The following is a 17,862-nucleotide window of genomic DNA, read 5'->3' on the forward strand; positions in this document are numbered from 1 at the left end:
TGAATAAAATAAAATATGTAGGATTCAAAAGATAATAATCAAGTTGAAATACAATTATAAAACTATCAAAACAACTGCAATTTAAGGATAGTACTTATGTAATGCATTAAGAGACACTAGCTGCATGTCTAATAACTATTCTAATTTAAAAATAGTGATAAACATCAAAAAGCCTCCACAGGGATCTGGGTGATGCTGCGGTTGTGGCTGCGTCCACCCCACCGTTTCCTGGACTTGCCATTGGAATGAGGAGGGAGATGTCTAGGCTGGCATGTGCATACAGTGAGACAACGAATTTGACCGGATCTGTACTGTTGGAACTCAACCAGGAGTTGGGAGGGGTGCAAGTTGTAGCACTCCAAAATCTTATGACTATAGACTATCTACGGTTAAAAGAACATATGGGATGTGAACAGATCCCAGAAATGGGCTACCTTAATTTGTCTGATTTTTCTCAGACCGTTCAAGTACAGTTGGACAATATCCATCATATCATAGACAAATTTTCACAAATGCCTAGGGTGCCTAAATGGTTTTCTTGGCTTCACTGGAGATGGATGGTAATTATAGATTTGCTTTGTTTATGTCACCGTATTCCTATTATGTTAATATGTGTGTGCAAATTAGTTAGTAGTTTAAAACCTATACATACTTAAGGTACTCTACAAGAAGATATGTCAAAGAAATAATCAATCCTCCCATGTTTTCTTCCATATGCTACCTCTATAGCTTTTCTTCTTCCTTCCTAATTACAACGCTTAAATAGAATTCGTGCCTCATATAGAATTTACCGAGTATCATAATTCCTCCAGGTGGTAAAGATACCTCGAGACAAGTGCTGGGCATAGAAGCCACAGGGCATAAATCTGCAAAGAAGTAAAAAGCTAACCTTTTCAAACAATATGGCATCTCTCTCACCATCTTTACATTTCCCTGTATGGCCCGGAAGATGACTGGTTAGCCAGAGACGGGTAAGATTCCTCAAGGGAGGAACAACCTAAGACAGGCACAGTCGCAGGGGGGCCATCAGGTGAGAAATTGGGGATCAACAGAGGTGAGGCTCAGAACCTCATCCCCCCTGCTTTGAGAGAAATCTGCATCCATGGATGTTTTGCTGCCCTTGTCTAGCTTGGATTAATACTTAGTCCACAGGCACACACTTAATCATCTACATTTGCCCTCTTACAGCACTAAACTATGTTTTCTACCTTTATCTTGCATCTACCTACCACTTCAGCATTTTATTAAAAATAAAAATAATAATAATAATAAAGGGAGAAATGTGGGATCAACATATAAATCAAGTATAAAAATCAAACGAATATTCATATTTGATCTGATTGTTTATAGTTCATAATGCGTGATCAAAACCGAAAGTTTCTGTGATGAATGCCCTTGTGCTGTTCACCATGTAAGAATTTATTCACTATGTAAGAATTAGTTCACCATGTAAGAACTTGTTCGTTATGCTTCAGAAGATTGGAGACTGATGAGAATTAGGCTTGAGATGGATTAATGATTGTACATTGAGCATTGACCCCCCTATACTGAATTTTATTGTTGTTAACAACCATTTGATCAATAAATATGAGAGATGCCCTCTCAAAAAAAAAAATAGTGATAAAGCATAAATGGAATTTCCAGAGATCTCCAACAGCTATAATGTGTTATGAAAATATCTGTGATTTCTGTTGTTGATAAGGTCACAGACACTCTTAAATACCACTGTGTTACATATATAATTGAAGGAACTGTTAAATTTCAGTTAGTGATTAATTATTAAAAAGATGGAATTTTTATGGACCATCTGAATTCCATCCAAGGGCTTTTTATGGCCCATGGACCCTACATTTAAACCTCCCGCCAGTGGAGGAAGGAAAGGATAGGAACATTAAGGATGTACATCAAATACTCAGAGTAGCCTGAATTAGCAGTGGGTTCATCAGCCCAGATAATAACACTGTTTTGTGCATGTTTTCTAGATCCCCACAGCTCCTAGAGCAACAATAAATAGCAGTCAGATGTCAGGAGCGCCTGTTGACTGACTCATGGATGGTCAGTCCCGTCTCAGGGCCTCCCTGCCTAGTGGATTTCCCTTTTTCCTCCTGCAGATCAGCGGACTCTCCTTAACAGAATGAGCATGTGGTCTCAGCAAGCCACAGGAATAAGAATGAAACAGTCCCTTATCTCCACTGGTAGGTGGGAAAATTACAATAGCAAAATGGGAATAAAACAAATTAAAAACGTATCAGAGAGAATGTTTCACTTAATATAGTTGCAACTTGATGAACTGTTTCTCTTCCTAGTGGAACACTTGAATTTATATGACACTAAATGGCAGGAATAAATCAGAAGCATTGTTCAGTTGGGGGAGGGAGGTAAATAAACTTGAACAAATCTAAACTGTAAGTCAAAACGGCACAGATACCTCTGAAGAAAGACGGCTATTTACTCTCAATGGTTTCATTATGCAAATTATGTTATTTGTTTTCTCGCCTTACTCAAAACAAACAGTGATGCCAGAATAAAAAGCAAATTGTATTCCTATCAAGTGTCTCATCAATATGACTTAAAATATTACAAAATTTACTCTGTACTGGCCTTTTTTATACTACCCATTGATCATTTAATTTCAAAGGTTGATGGGACAACTGCCATATCATCACCAAAGTTTTTTCTTAATACATAGTCTGTGCTCAAGGAAGTATCATGGAGAATCAGGGCTTATAGTAAGAACAAAATGAAGGTGGTTTTTGTAGTCTTTCTGCCATTTAAATAAGCTATTTCTGGTTTTGTACCAGGAAGTTTCAATTTCATATTATGTCTCTATAGTAACAGTGAAAAGCCAAGTACTCCTGAGTTAATGAAAGAGGAAAAGGAAGCATATTAAAAGAAATTGTTCTCTGGAGCCAGATCTCCTCATGCGGTAACCCGTCTTTTCCAGTTGAGGAGCCCCTTTCGCGTCCATCCCTGTCCTTCTTGGACGGCCACAATTCTCGGTTTTGTTTCCTCTCTCCTCTGCTCAGACCCTTCTTCATTTTTCTGCCAGGATGCTTTTCCTTCCACATCTCCCTTGTTTCTAGTCCTCGTTTCTTCCTAGAATAATCCCAAGGAGAACAGCATGAAATAATGACAAATTTAACATAATGAAAACGTGACTTTGTAGTAAGTTAGGAATCATCCCTTACTTTAATCCTGGTATAGACAAGCAAACATGGAAAGGATATAAAAATATATGAGAGAAACATTTTGAATTCAGCAAAATCTATTATTGACCTTTTTCCTTTTAGGATTTGGAAAGACTTAGTGTTTAGCTGTAGACAACCTCAGATTTCAACTATTTAAGAGTCACTTTATGAGTAAAATCTTCCCTCCCACTGATATCCATACCCTGGCCCACCAAAAGGCATCTTCTTGGACCAGAAAAAAATGTTTTCTTCGAAATCCAAGCGATATTACTGCTGGCACTGAAGATAAAAGTAGAGTAGGAGAATAAGGTTTCAGTACTAACGTGAGTGATGGACATGAAAAGACAGTCATGCCATCTTGGTCTCTTTCCTATTCCAGTGGCTGGTGCACATGGCATGAGTGGAAGACAATAAGAACAGGAGCGCTGGTCTTCATCCTGCAGCCCGGGGAGAGATTTCTGAGCTAGAATATGACATGACCCAGCCTCACTTTAGTAAGATTATCAAAAAGGAGAAATTGGGAGAAAAGAGATATTAAAGAGCAGGAGACAACCTAAGAGAATTACTTCTTTTTGTCTGATATTCATGCTGCCTTTGGAGTTTCCCAGGTCTTTGTGAATAAGGACTCCGCCATTCAAATCTCTATCTAGTCTACTTCTACATATTGATAACTATCAAAGAATCACTCAGTTTACAGTGTTAGGACAACTAGTGTAAGCCCTATTTTACAGATTAAGAGCTTGAGATCAGGAAGCTTCTTTATTTTGTCCAAGGTCATATAGCCAGTGGTAAAACTGGGATCAAATTCCAAGTTGACGCATATCCAGGGATCTGTCCAACATTTTATGGTCCAAGGAACCGAGCATGTTGCTAAGGCTCAGAGTAGATGCTTATAAATTTTTGGCATTTGACTAATTTCGGTAATATTTATTAAGACAGTATGTTTGGTTTTTTTTTTAAATGTTAGATCTAGGAGATATATCTTAAAAATACTTCTACATCTTAAAATTCAAAAGGCTTTCTAACAAGAGGAAACCAGATTACTCAGAATATTCAAATTAAATTTAAAAATAAAACCTAATGAACGAATTTAAATGATTATCCAAGAAAACTATTAATATGTAACTTTGTCATCTAAGCAAAAGGTTTGTGAAATACGTTAAGGAAATATGTCTATTTTCTTAGTCTCTAAATTACTTTGGAGGATTTATAGAGAATGAAACACTCTTATCATTCCAAAAGAGAAAACTTTATTTCACATATTCAAGCAGATTCACAAGTAATTTGGATTGAATCATTTATTATAGACTTGTTCAACCAGGCAGATTTATCTCTTCTCCCTACACAAAGTCCAATAAAATAAAAGTAAAGGATCAACATATGAATACAAATGACATTGGTCCTGAGATAAGAGTAGATGAATGATAGTGACGTGATTTTGGAAGATGAAGTTTGGATGGATGAGTGGTGATTAACTTAGCAGAGAAGGGACGCTGCATCCTTCGACCAGCTCGAGGGGCAGAGGTGGCTGCTAAAGGGGAGCAAGGCCTGTCTTGGTTTAGAGGACTGGGGCAGTTCAGGAAGCGGGGCCACCAAGTACTTCTCAGAACAGGGCTGTGGGGTGGGCTGACAACAGAGGACAGGGGAAGTTAACAATCAGTCCCACATGTGTTATCTTCTTCCCAAGCCCACATGGCAAGCTAGCTGTCCCTCCTGTGCACAGGCAGAAAACAGGAGATTCACCTCAGAAGAAACAGAATCAAAGAGGCTCTGGGCTCAGGGACACAGGGACGCTGAGGTTGGGCAGAGTCTCGACTGCACGCAGGGTGACCGAGCTATAACCTACATACTGACGTGGCCCCGGGGTGTTGGCAGTCAGGCACCTACGTCTCAGACAGCACAAGCAAGCTGCTTTTAGAGCAACCAGCCATTCCAAGGGAAAGGAACCCAGGAATCGCTAAATGTCCACATAATCACCCGGGGAGGCTCAACAGCTGACACACACAGACACGTGTGGTGCTTCCAGTTTGCTTTTTCAAATTTAATTCATAAATAGAAAGACCAGCAAGGATCATCAAACATCGTGGTAAGGCTTTAAAATGAAGGACAAAATTAAAAGAGAAAAAAAAATGGCAGGGCAGAGGGAAATCTGAGGAAAGAGAGATGAGTATATATAGAGGTCAAAGGAAAACTTCAAAAAGTTTACAGTAAGTAACCTGAAAGCAAGGAGGAAAAAATTCACACCCATGAATTAGAAGAGATTGCTATAGTAAAAATTTTTTTCAGAAAATAAAAATATCGATCTCCTTCAAATTTCTCTTCAAATGTAACATTCTCAGTGAGGCCTGCCCTGAGGTTTGTTTTGTTTTTGAATGTAGTGCTACCTACCTCTCTTGGTACTTACAATCCCCATCTGCCTTCAGCCATTAGATAATACAGTCCTCAAGAGAAGGGATTTGTGCCATATTCCAGCACCTAAAACAATCCCTGGCATAGCATAGTAACTCAGTAAGTGTTGGTGAGAGAATGAGTGAATGAGGAAAAAGCCCTTTGAAAATAAAAATATAATGGCAAATATAAAGATTGAATAGGTTGAAAAATAAAATTGAGGAATTTACCCAGAAAATAGAATACACTGACCAAGAGTAGTAAAAAAAAAAAAAAACAAAAAAGGAGAAAAAATATGGAAGACATAATACAAGAGTGTTTTTCAGAATGAGGATGTACATTCCCAGATTTAAATGACCCACTTAGGGCCCACAAAAATAAATGTGAAGGACTCACGCCACAGTGCATCACTGCGAAACCTCAGAGTATCACAGAGAAAGAGCAGATCCCAGGAGCTTCAGAGAAAAAGAAGAATCACATATGAAAATTAGGATCCAAGAATGATGAGACTTCTCAGCAGCACCACTGGAAACAGAAGACCGTGGACAAGTACCTGTGAATTTCAGAGAGAAAATGATTTTCAATTCAAAATTCAGTATCGTGCAAAACTGTTAATCAAATGTGACAATACGTAATTTCAGACATTCAGTTTCCCCCAAAATATAATTTCTTTTGACTCCTTTCTCAGGGAGCTATTGGGCAAAATGCTTCACCAAAACGCCACGTAATCTAAGAAAGAGTAATCAAGAAATTCAGTAATCCTAAAAGAAACAAGGAGAAGGACAGAATTCCCAGGAACAATGAAGGGAGGTGTCCAGGACAACGGGTGTGCAGCAGGCTTAGACTGTAACCAGTTAAGATTAGTGCAGCTGGATGCAGGGTTCTAGGAGGCATTTTATATGAACCTGACCATGTGGAGAAGACTTTTATAGTTCTTCTGCAAAGCATGTGGCTGATGTAGTCATAGGTAAAAAGAAACATATGAAAACTCATTAAAATAAGAACATTTAACTCCAGGAAAAAACAAAAATACTTGTGGTAAAAAGGAAATGTAATATACCACAGTACAGGGCTCTGCTATAACCAACAGTCATGATAATAAAAATCCTAAACATTAATTGAAATAGAAATGATGACATAAATGTACTAGGAGGATGGAGAGAATGATAATGTGGGGGAGGGAGGAGGGCAGGGAGGAAGGAGGGCACAGATGACATTAGAAAACAAAATCAGCATAAGAACTCAACGAATAATACCTAAAGTTGAAAATCAAGAATTCACAGTATAAGTATCTTACTTGGATATGTAGAGGCACCACTAGAAGAAACGACTAACAAGTTGGAAGTGGCTGCCTGCCTCTCAGAGGTGAAAAACTGCGTTTGGGAGGGTGGGCTGAGGGGATGCTGGCTGTCGCTGGGAAAGGCCAGCGTCTCCTGTGTGCCATCTTCTGACCCCCAATCAGCCTAGTTAAAAAGGGCCTTGGGTCTGGGGCACTTCCTCACCAAGAGGTACAGAGCCCACACAGCCCCCTACTGTGGCTGACGTTGCTCTGACTCTTCTCTGTGTGAGTGAAGCATTGTTCCACCCAGTGCTTGACTGTACCCTGCTTTCCTTGACAGCTGATAACACGTGGGCAGAGGTGTTTGGGGTCCTGGGATCAGTAACTGCACCCCAGGGCTCCACTGCTTTAGGACTGGTGACCATCACACAGGGCTCCACACAGCATTTGTATTATAAGTTTGACTTTCTAAATTAAATACAATTACTATTTTAATACACATAAAAATTGATTGTATTATTTCAAGTAGTAGCACTCTAAATAGTACTGGTATAAACTCTTCTGATGTTGAAATTACAATCAGCATGCACATTAGTTTCCATAACGCAAATGATGCCCAGTTTGTTTACCATTGTTAACCAACAACGTATTTGGCTTACAATGGAGAAAAGCAGGATTTCTGATTATGCAGTTTCAACACATTAAAGCTTTTTTGTGGGCACATTTTCCAAATCCATCCATAAAAGAACGTGGCAAAACTGATTTAGCTGGTAACAGGTGGGTAAAAAGTAAAACACAAGACAGTTTTTAAATAAGCACTCTTTGTGCATATGTTTTCAGATGGGATACAAAACAAGATATATATACTCAGAAGAAGAGCATGGGTTCAGGAAGTTTGAATTGGAATCTGGTGATTAATTGGATATAGGAAATGCGACGTCAAGGAGGAACGCTTTTGTTTTACCTGAATAACAACAGAGAGGGTGGTGATGTCCTTCCCTGAGAGAAGGAACAGGGGAGAAAGAACAAGTTTGAGGGGAAGCGGAAAGTCCTCTTTTGAACACGGTCTGAGGTGTCGGTGGCTAAGCGGAGTTAGGGTCAGAGCTCAGGAGAAAGAGCGTGACGGACACCAGAGCTTAAGGACACCAGAGCTTAAGAACCTTCCGCACGAGGGTGGCTCGGGAGCCTGGGTACTTGAGAGGCGGGCAAGAGCAAGGAGAGCGGGCAGAGTCCGAAGAGAGAGGCTACGGCAGAATGTGGAGGGATAACAACATTTCAAGGATGAAAGGGGAACCTGAAAAAAGAAAGAGTGGGAGTGGGAGGAGTCAGAAAGAGAAAAGGGATACCAGCGGAGGACGACCGGCCTGACAGCAGCCAAAGTGGAGTAAAATTTAGGAAAGAGTGTAGGTGATTGACGTCTGCAGGGGGATGACGAGTCCACGGGGTCAGAGAAGGTCATTAGTGATCTTGGTGAGAGGGATTTGGTGGATGTGTGGGAAAGGAAGTCCTTTGCACTAGGCTGGTGAGAGAATGGAGAAGAGAATATGGCCACAAGGAACATGGATGACTCGACCAGCAGGAAGGAGAAGACGCTGAAGGACCTGGGGCAGCTGCTGGAAGAAAACCATTAACCTTAAACAGAACCTTAAACCCTCATCTGCTTGCCTAGGCACCTGAATCCTTGCCTACCCTCTCCCTAACCTACTTTTCAGAAAAACAGGTCTTGTTTTCAGAAATTCCAGATGCTGTCCAGTGTCCTCACCAAACCAAAAAGACCACCCAAAGCTAGTACTGGTCAGATGCCCAACTTCTAGTCTTGTCACTGTGAGCAACTCCTTTCTGTGCGGGTCTCATTTACACGCTGCCCACCTCCCACCGACACCAGCTGGGAGCTCATCCCACCACAGCTGAGCCCGTGAGTCCAACTAGCTGAGGAGCTCCATGACGCCCCCTTGCCCATGCAGCCCTCCGTCCTCACTGGCCACAGAGCCGCCCCATGCCTCGGAACCACTTACAGTAACAAGAGTATCATGATGTAGTGCTAATTAGATGCCAGAAACCATGCTAAGTGCTTCATAGACATTATCTGATTTCATTCTCCCAACTGTTTTGTTATCCCTTTCATTTCCAAATGAGCAAATTGATGCTAAAAAGAAATTAAGAAACTTGCCTATATTCACATTTAATAAGTGGTGGGTCCAGGGTTTGAATTTAGGTTTCTCTCACTCCGGGGCCACACCTATGATACCATGAAGCAGAACAGACCACATGGATGCATTTATCTTCCACGAAAACCAGGCCTCTTGGAGCGAAAGGATTACGGCCTGTGGTTCCAGATCATCACCATGTAATAGTCGCCCCCCCCTTACAAGCCAATGGGCCATTGAAGCATAAAACAAAGAGCCTTGCCCTCAAGACTTTTAAATCTAGCTAAGGTATCAAACCAAGAGATTTGAAAATGCAATAAGCTATATAAAGTAGGCATATGATTAGGGGTCAAATGACTAGTACAGATTAGAAATGCTGTTAGGAAAGTAAAAGGAAGAACAGATTCAATCAAGTTTGGGAGGATTAGAAAATGCTTCAGAGGAAGCCCTAGGCTAGACCTTGAAAAATGGCTCCAATTTTAACAGGAAGGGAGGAGGATATGAAACCAATCAGCAGATATGAAATCGGGACTGAAATGTTAGTGACGGCAAACACAGGAAATGAGCAAGTCACTGCTATCTGATCCGGGCAGAGCCAGCTTTTCTTAGCATGGGGAACACCTATCCCCAAAGTGGGGAGTTTATCCTTCTCAGGCTCCGTGAAGGACTTCCCACCCCACGATGGTTTTATTTTCTTCAGAGTTAATAAACGGCTTTCATTTTTGTGGGATGCCACCCCATCCTACCATTACACAAACCCAAATTCAAGTTATTTCAGGATGTTGATTTCTCATATTTCCTGATATGACTCATGCAGTGGCAGCTTGAATAGGCTCAAAACCTCTAATTGAGGCAGCAAAAAAATAGTGAATTAATCCTTTTGTATCTGTATTGCTTCCAATTTTATGGAAGAATGAAATGCAGGTAGTTGTATTTATATATGTTATGAGCCAGATCAGCTCATTAGATTTTCAGGGAGTTGAAGCAAACTAAAAGACCATTTTTTAAAAAATTTTAACTGATTAATTCATCAAAACCCCCACTTTGATAAATGAACAGAGGATTTCAGAATATTGTCTTATAAATGAAACTCTTTCTCTTTGGAGGGAGGCATTATTATACTCCTGGTTATTATACATAAGAGTAATAACTACTGTATTTATTTAAGAAATGATGATTAAATAATGAGGTGGTATCTTTGTTTCAGTTTTCGTTTTCCCAGTTTAGTGAAAATGAGGCACAGGAAAATATCTGACTAAACTTGAGAGCAAAGAATTCAGAAACAATGCAGGGAATGATCCTGTTTGATATTTACAAGATGCTTATGTTCTCAATCATCCTCTCAATCCCATTCTCCGTGTTGGTGATTAAGTTAATGACCACATGTAAGAACACCCAGCACTACCTTCAGTGTTGTACAGACCTTTGAATGTACAGCTTTGGGTTTTTAAAGAGGGTGTGATTTTTGACTATCTGGGAATCTCAGTGCATGATTAGTCAGATTCAGCAATCATCACCTGCATATAATGTCACAATAAGCTCTCCTCCATTTACAGTCAAACGTCCACTGTTATTTGCCAGGTATCAAATACTTATGTGTTTAAACACAGTGAACAAATTTTGTGCCTGGAAAATAATGGGCTGGATTTTAGTTCATTTTGGGGGAAAAAAAGACAGAACAGAAAGGCCATGTGGAGTAGAAGTTGTTCTAAATATATGGCATTGAAAAGATTGTGTTTTTGCTTTGAATCCATATTCATGTCAATGTCTTCCACAGAACACCATGAGGCTTTAGTAAGTGACTGTTGGATTGTTTTTGCAATGGAAACACTAAACTGGATGACTCTTGTCAATCAAGGCATTGCTGTGTAGCCAGGTTTCCAACCATGGCCAGATTTGTTTCTCTGTCACAGGTTTACAGGAGACGCTTGCAGGTATCTGTTTGGGTAGAATCACATGCATAGATGTTTTAATGTTTTGACAAAAGTAAGAACATGTTTGTTTCTTTTGTCTGCTTGTTTGTGGTATGACTGGTTGGAGAAGATCAGAGAAATAGCATAGCTGACAGAGGAGAGTAAGGAACTTCCCACTCTCCTCTTTGTGTGGCCTGTGTGGAGGGAAGGATGATGGTGACATGCTGAAGAGCCTGACTTCACGAAGGCCAAGTCAGACCCTGACCCCAACTACTGATGCCACAAGGCCTAAACAACAAAGCCCGTCATGGGGTGCGGCACCGGAAGAACTGTGTTTCAGGGACACTGTGCAGTGCATCCACAGCAGAAACACTGACATTTTCAGGGAGGGTACTGCTAGCAAAAGCAAGTGAGATCCAAATGAGAAGGCAGGACTAAATACAGGCATACCTGGCAGATATTGCAGGTTCAGTTCCAAGACCCCACAATACAGTAAATATCACAATAAAGTGAGTCAAGTGAATTTTTTAGTTTCCCAGTACATATAAGTTATGTTACATGATACTCCATTAAGTGTGCCATAGCATTATGTCTAAAAAAATCAATGTACATAATTAAAAATACTTTATCGTTAGAAACTGCTCACCATCACTAGAGCCTTCAGCAACTTGTTAACTTTTTGCTGGTGGAGGGACTCACCTCGATGTTGAGGGCTGCTGGCTGATCCAGGTGGTGGCTACTGAAGTGGGGGTGGCTGTGGCAATGTCTTAAAATGAGACAAAAATGAAGTTTGCCACATTGATCGACTCTTCCTTTCACAACTGATTTCTCTGCAGCATGTGGGGGCTGTTTGATAGCCTTTATCCACAGTAGAACTTCTTCCAGAACTGGAGACAGTCCTCTCAAACCCTGCCACTGCTTTATCAACTAAGTTCATACAATAATTCTAAATCCTTTGCTGTCATTTCAATGACTCACAACATCTTCACTGAGACCAGATTGCATTTCAAAAACTACTTTCTTAGGTCAAGTTTTATCCTGAGATGCAGCAATTCAATCACAGCCTCAGGCTCCCCTTCTAGTTGTAGTTCTCCTGCTGTTCTCACCATGTCCGCAGTGACTTCTTCCACTGAAGTCTTGAACCCCTCAGAGTCATCCACGACGGCTGAAATCCACTTCTTCCAAACTCTGTTCATGTGGATATTTTGACCTCTTTCCATGAATCGTGAATGTTCTGAATGGCATCCAGAATGTGAAACCTTTCCAGAAGATTTTCAATTGATTTTGCCCAGATCTACCAGAGGAATCACTGCCTATGGCAATTATAGCCTACAAAATGTATTTCTGAAATGATAAGACTTGAAAGTCAAAATGACTCCTTAATGCACGGGCTGCATAATGGATGCTGTGTTAGCAGGCATGAAAACAACATTAATCTCGTTGTACATCTTCACGAGAGCTCTTGGGTGACCAGATGCGTCGTCAAAGAACAGTCATATTTTTAAAGCAATCCTTTTATCTCAGCAGTAGGTCTCAAAAGTGAGCTTAAAATATTCCGTAAACCACATTATAAACAAATAAGCTGTCATCCAGGCTTTGTTGTTCCACTGATAAGAGCACAGAATAGATTTAGCATAATTCTTAAGGGCCCTAGGGTTTTCAGAATAGTCAATGAGCATTGGCTTCAACTTAAAGTCACCAGCTGCATCAGCCCCTAACAAGACAGGCAGCCTGTCCTTTGAAGCCAGGCACTGACTTCTCCTCTCTAGCTACAGAAGCCTTAGATGGCATTGTCTTCCATTAGAAGGCTGTTTCTTCTACACCGAAAATCTGTTGCTTATTGGAGCCACTTCCATCCATGATCTGAGGTGGATCTTCTGGATAACTTGCTGCAGCTTCTCCATCACCACTTGCTTTACCTGCACTTTACGTTATGGAGACGGCCTCTTTCCTCAAACCTCATGACCCAACCTCTGCTAGCTTCTGACTTTTCTTGTGCAGCTTCCTCGCCTCTCTCAGCCTTCATAAAATTAAAGAGATTAAGGGACTTGCTCTGGATTAGGTTTCAGTTTAAGGAAATATTGTAGTTAGTTTGATTTTCTATCCAGAAGAATAAAACTTTCTCCATGTCAGCTACAAGGCTGTTTTGCTTTCTTATCATTTGTCTGCTCCCTGGAGAAGCACTTTTAATTTCCTTCAAGAACTTGCCTTTGCATTCACAAAGGGAATGTTTGGTCCAAGAGGCTGCACTTCTGGCCTGTCCTGGCTTTCCACATGCCTTCCTCACCAAGCTTAATCATTTCTAGCTTTTGATTTAAAATGAAAGGAATGCAACTCCTTTCACTTGAACACTTAGAGGCCATTGTAGGGTCCTTAACTGACCTAATTTCAATATCGTGTCTCCGGGAAAGGGAGACTCAAGGAGAGGGAGAGAGAGAGGGAATGATTGATCAGACAGAACACACACAACCTTGATGAACTTTGCTTGCCGTACAGGGGTATGGTTTGTGCTCCCCAAAACAATTAGAATAGTTACACCAAAGATCACTTCTCACAGATCACCAGACTAAATACAAAGATAATGGAAAAGTTTGAAATATTATGAGAATTACTAAAATGTGACACAGAGACACAAAGTGAGCAAAACGGAAAAACGGCGTTGGTAGACTTGCTCGAGGAAGGGTTGCAACAAACCTTCAATGTGTAAAAAACACAATGTCTGCAAAGCACAATAAACCGAAGCGCAAGAAAAGTGAGGTATTCCTGCAATGTGAGCAGCTTTATTCCTGAGCACAACTGAAAAACCATCCTCAAAAATTCCAGGGTTAACTGGGGGAGCTTTTAAGAGGAAGTTGACTTCCTACCTGAGCATGGGGTGGCTGGGAGGAGGGGGTGGAGGAAATCAGTCCGTGAGCATGCTCACGCTCTCTTTTCGCAGCAGTGGCTGGCTTCTGGATATTACATAAATATGAGATGTGTTCATGAACTTAATGTTAACATGTCAATATCCCCTCCAAAGGGAGCCAGGCGAAAAGATTTATCACAGACAAGTGTGTTTGAAGACTAGTCAAAGCATGAACCTCTCAGCATGCACAGCAGTGATCATGAGTGATGAATATCTGATAGAGCTACTTAACTTTCCTCTATACAATTAGTTTTGTGGGACGTTTTGCTGCTTCTGTGCACTGAGGAATCACTTATTCCATCATCACTTTGGAAAAAAGTCTCCATAAGGATGTGAAACATTCTCCTTTTCAAAGCTAGGACGTAGATAATTATTTACAACTTGTTCCGACTACTGTTGTATCTGGTATTGATGCAATTAGCTCAGGTCTTCAACTAAACAACCGACCCAATGCTTATTTACCATGTTGCTATTCTAGAACTTTAATCTGCCTGCTATAATTTACTTGCATCTTACCTAACGAAAGACTGAATACTGTTCAACCAGCCTGGGATGGAAGGAAACACGTCCGCCCTCAGCACTTCCTTCCCCCACGGTACTGCAGCTCTGAGCCACTGCAATGTGGCAACACAAGGGAACAAAAGGCATGTGAATTAGAAATTAAAAAGTAATAGTATCCTTATTCATAGACAATATGATTGTAAACATAGAAAATCTAAGGAGTTTACTGAAAAATCCTCTATGACAAGGAAGAGAGTTTAGCAAAATGTCAGACTATAAGACCAATATACAAAAATCAGTAATTGTATTTCTATATCCTAGCAATAGATAATTTTAAATGAAAATTTAAATATAGCACTTAAAACAGCATCAAAACAGGTCAAGTACTTAAGACAAGAATGTGGAATGTACTTAAGGCTTCTACACTGAAGCTACAAAATATTGCTACCTGAAATTAAAGGAGTCCTAAATAGAGGTATATGTAACATGTTAACGGACTAGAGGATTCAAGATTGTTGATATATCCATTCTCCCTATACTGATCTACAGATACACAGAATCCCAATCAAAGGCAGCAGGGATTTTTAGTAGACATTTACAGGATAATAACTAAAATGCTATCGTTTGTGCGTGTGATGTACCACCCAGACCTCCTTTTAGAAATAAAGAAATTCTATTCTTTAGAGACTGGTAGCGTCACCTCCAAAAAGTCCTCAGATGTCAGTCCCATGTGGGATTGCCTCAGGGGGAGAAACTGCTTCCCCAAGGTCATGTCCCTTCCCAGGGCTGCCTGCATGCAGTATTTGAGAGACATAAGCCTTAGAGGCCTGGCCTCTCAGTCCAACTCCAGACACCTTAAAAGTGACCCATCTCCTAAATCCCTTGCCACATCAGTTGAGGTACTCTTGAAACTGCATGGCAGGTGACATCTCTCTGACAAATCCTGTTTCTCTCGCTTCCTTTACGAGTGTTTAGCCCCACAGCATTCCCTAATAAACTTTCTGTGTGCTCATTTCTATCTTAGAGTCTGCTTCCCGGGGGACTCACCTGTTATAGAGTCAAGGTATATGAGCCACAGGAACCCAGGGTTCATTGCCAGGGACGACTGCCTAAACAATTAGGGTGGTCCAAAAACAGGATGCTCTGCTCTGAAAAGCGGTCAATTTCTTGCAAGGAAAGATCTCGAAATGATTGCCAGACATGTTGTAGAAGATTCCTGATTTAACAAAAGATTTAAATATGTAACTGAAGAGTATCTTCCAATTCCAAAAGCCTACAGTTTGTTATATCTCAACTCATTTTTTGACTTGGGACAAATCCTTTCTTCACTTGAGTCTGTTTCCTATTTAGGAAAAGAAGAGTATTAGATGAACACTGAAGTCCCATGGCTTTACAGTCTAAAATATATAGTTGCAACAAGTTTCTTACAAAGGCAGGGCCAGTGTAATCCAGTTTCACAGGCAATGAAGAGGATTTGAAAGATTTAGACTATGGCTATTATAGCAAGAAGGGAATACAGACCACTTTCTGCTAAACTGCTGATTTCCTAGGGGAAATCCAAACTCCTCTAAAACTTGTGTTTGCCAGTCACCAGCCTATTACAATTCATTCTCATTTAGTGACTTCCTGATAGTCATCGAACTTGCCCACAATGTGTTTTCCTTAAAATGCCATGCCAGCTGGTACATGCAACCATCAACTTGCTTGCTGAAAAGTTTTCTGGCGCTCAACAGGAACTTCATGAGAAGTATTTTATTTTAGTTCCTGATATCTAAAAGATCCATATACTTAACAAAAGAGAAAGGGAAACACACACACACTTTCTCTCTAAAGTCCTTAAGTCTATGATACTGATAACATGGTATTATATAATGATACTATTAGTATTAGACAATACTAATATTTTTTTGTTGTTGTTGTTTGCAGAAATTAGCACTGATTTCATCAAGCTGCATTGAAAATCTTTCTACAGAAGTTTACCAATGGAAAAAATAAAAGAAATTAAAAAAAATATGTTACAACCATTTGAAAAACAACAACTGATTATCAAAGATGAGAAGACTGGTTCTCAGGGAGAATTTCAAAAGGACTTTCACAAAATATATTTAATATGTGTGAATAAATTTATCTCCCCTCTCTAGTGATGTACTGAAGGTAATAAAATATATGATTCTAATTTCCTGAATAAGGATACAAAGTAGAAAGGTTACTACATGCTGTAGGCCATTCTGAGAATCAATGTCTGAGCAGGAAAAAAAGAATAACTGGGCGTTCTGGCTTGAGAGTGAAATACAGTCACTTGGACTTAGTTTTTCTGTTGTGGGTGCGTATGTGTCTATTTTAGATTTACTTCACTGCACATGTTATTTGTATTCTCCTGTGCTCAAGCCACTTAATTTCCTCCCAAGTAGTAGTTAACACAGGAAAGCAAACCTCATCTACATGTGACATCATACACCCAGTTTGCTTAGCACATATTATTCGATTGAGCTACTCATAGTATAATAGAAGAGGCAGGTACTTTAATGAAACCAAAAAAAAAAGGAAAGTGTTCAGTTTGCTCTATGTCTCTACCAGGCAGGCCCCTGGAAGACTGCCTAGAAGGCATTTGATGACCATTTCTGTTTTGCTCCTTTAATACTGTTCTTCACACATGGCTGCGGTTCCACACAGTTTCAGGAGATGAAGTCTGTGTCCGGTGCCATAAGAGGGTGGAAGTCCTGCTCCATCTGTTGGGTTATGACCTGCTGTGCTTGGTCCCAGAGTTGGCTTTATTCCCAAAAGGCAGGTGGGGAGTTGATCTCACAGTTGCTCCACATGAATAACAGTAGAGGCTGCTACATTCATTTGCGCCATCTCACTCAGCTTTTACAGGAATGTTATATATTTTTTTTTTTGAGAGGGCATCTCTCATACTTATTGATCAAATGGTTGTTAACAACAATAAAATTCAGTATAGGGGGGTCAATGCTCAATGTACAATCATTAATCCATCTCAAGCCTAATTCTCGTCAGTCTCCAATCTTCTGAAGCATAACAAACAAGTTCTTACATGGTGAACGAATTCTTGCACAGTGAATAAATTCTTACATGGTGAACAGTACAAGGGCATTCATCACAGAAACTTTTGGTTTTGATCATGCATTATGAACTATAAACAATCAGGTCAAATATGAATATTCGTTTGATTTTTGTACTTGACATATATGTTGATCCCACATTTCTCCTATTATTATTATTATTTTTATTTTTAATAAAATGCTGAAGTGGTAGGTAGATGCAAGATAAAGGTAGAAAACATTGTTTAGTGCTGTAAGAGGGCAAATGTAGATGATCAGATGATCAGGTGTGTGCCTATGGACCAAGTATTAATCCAGGCTAGACAAGGGCAGCAAGACATCCACGGATGCAGAAGATTTCTCTCAAAGCAGGGGGGATGAGGTTCTGAGCCTCACCTCTGTTGATCCCCAAATTCTCACCTGATGGCCCCCCTGCGACTGTGCCTGTCTTAGGTTGTTCCTCCCTTGAGGAATCTTACCCG

At 40.2% G+C, this 17,862-nt stretch overlaps 1 long non-coding RNA gene across 1 annotated transcript; it reads right to left on the minus strand.

The window, feature by feature from the left end:
• Positions 1 to 2,466: 2,466 nt before the first annotated feature.
• Positions 2,467 to 15,531, minus strand: LOC140844787 (uncharacterized). The gene is made up of 5 exons (XR_012123286.1): positions 15,369 to 15,531; positions 14,337 to 14,434; positions 5,973 to 6,129; positions 3,512 to 3,625; positions 2,467 to 3,096 (listed from the first exon to the last, which is right to left on the minus strand). It is a non-coding gene; the product is annotated as an uncharacterized lncRNA (long non-coding RNA).
• Positions 15,532 to 17,862: the final 2,331 nt, after the last annotated feature.

The sequence above is a fragment of the Manis javanica genome, chromosome 12, assembly GCF_040802235.1.
Source record: "Manis javanica isolate MJ-LG chromosome 12, MJ_LKY, whole genome shotgun sequence".
Taxonomy (NCBI): Eukaryota; Metazoa; Chordata; class Mammalia; order Pholidota; family Manidae; genus Manis; species Manis javanica.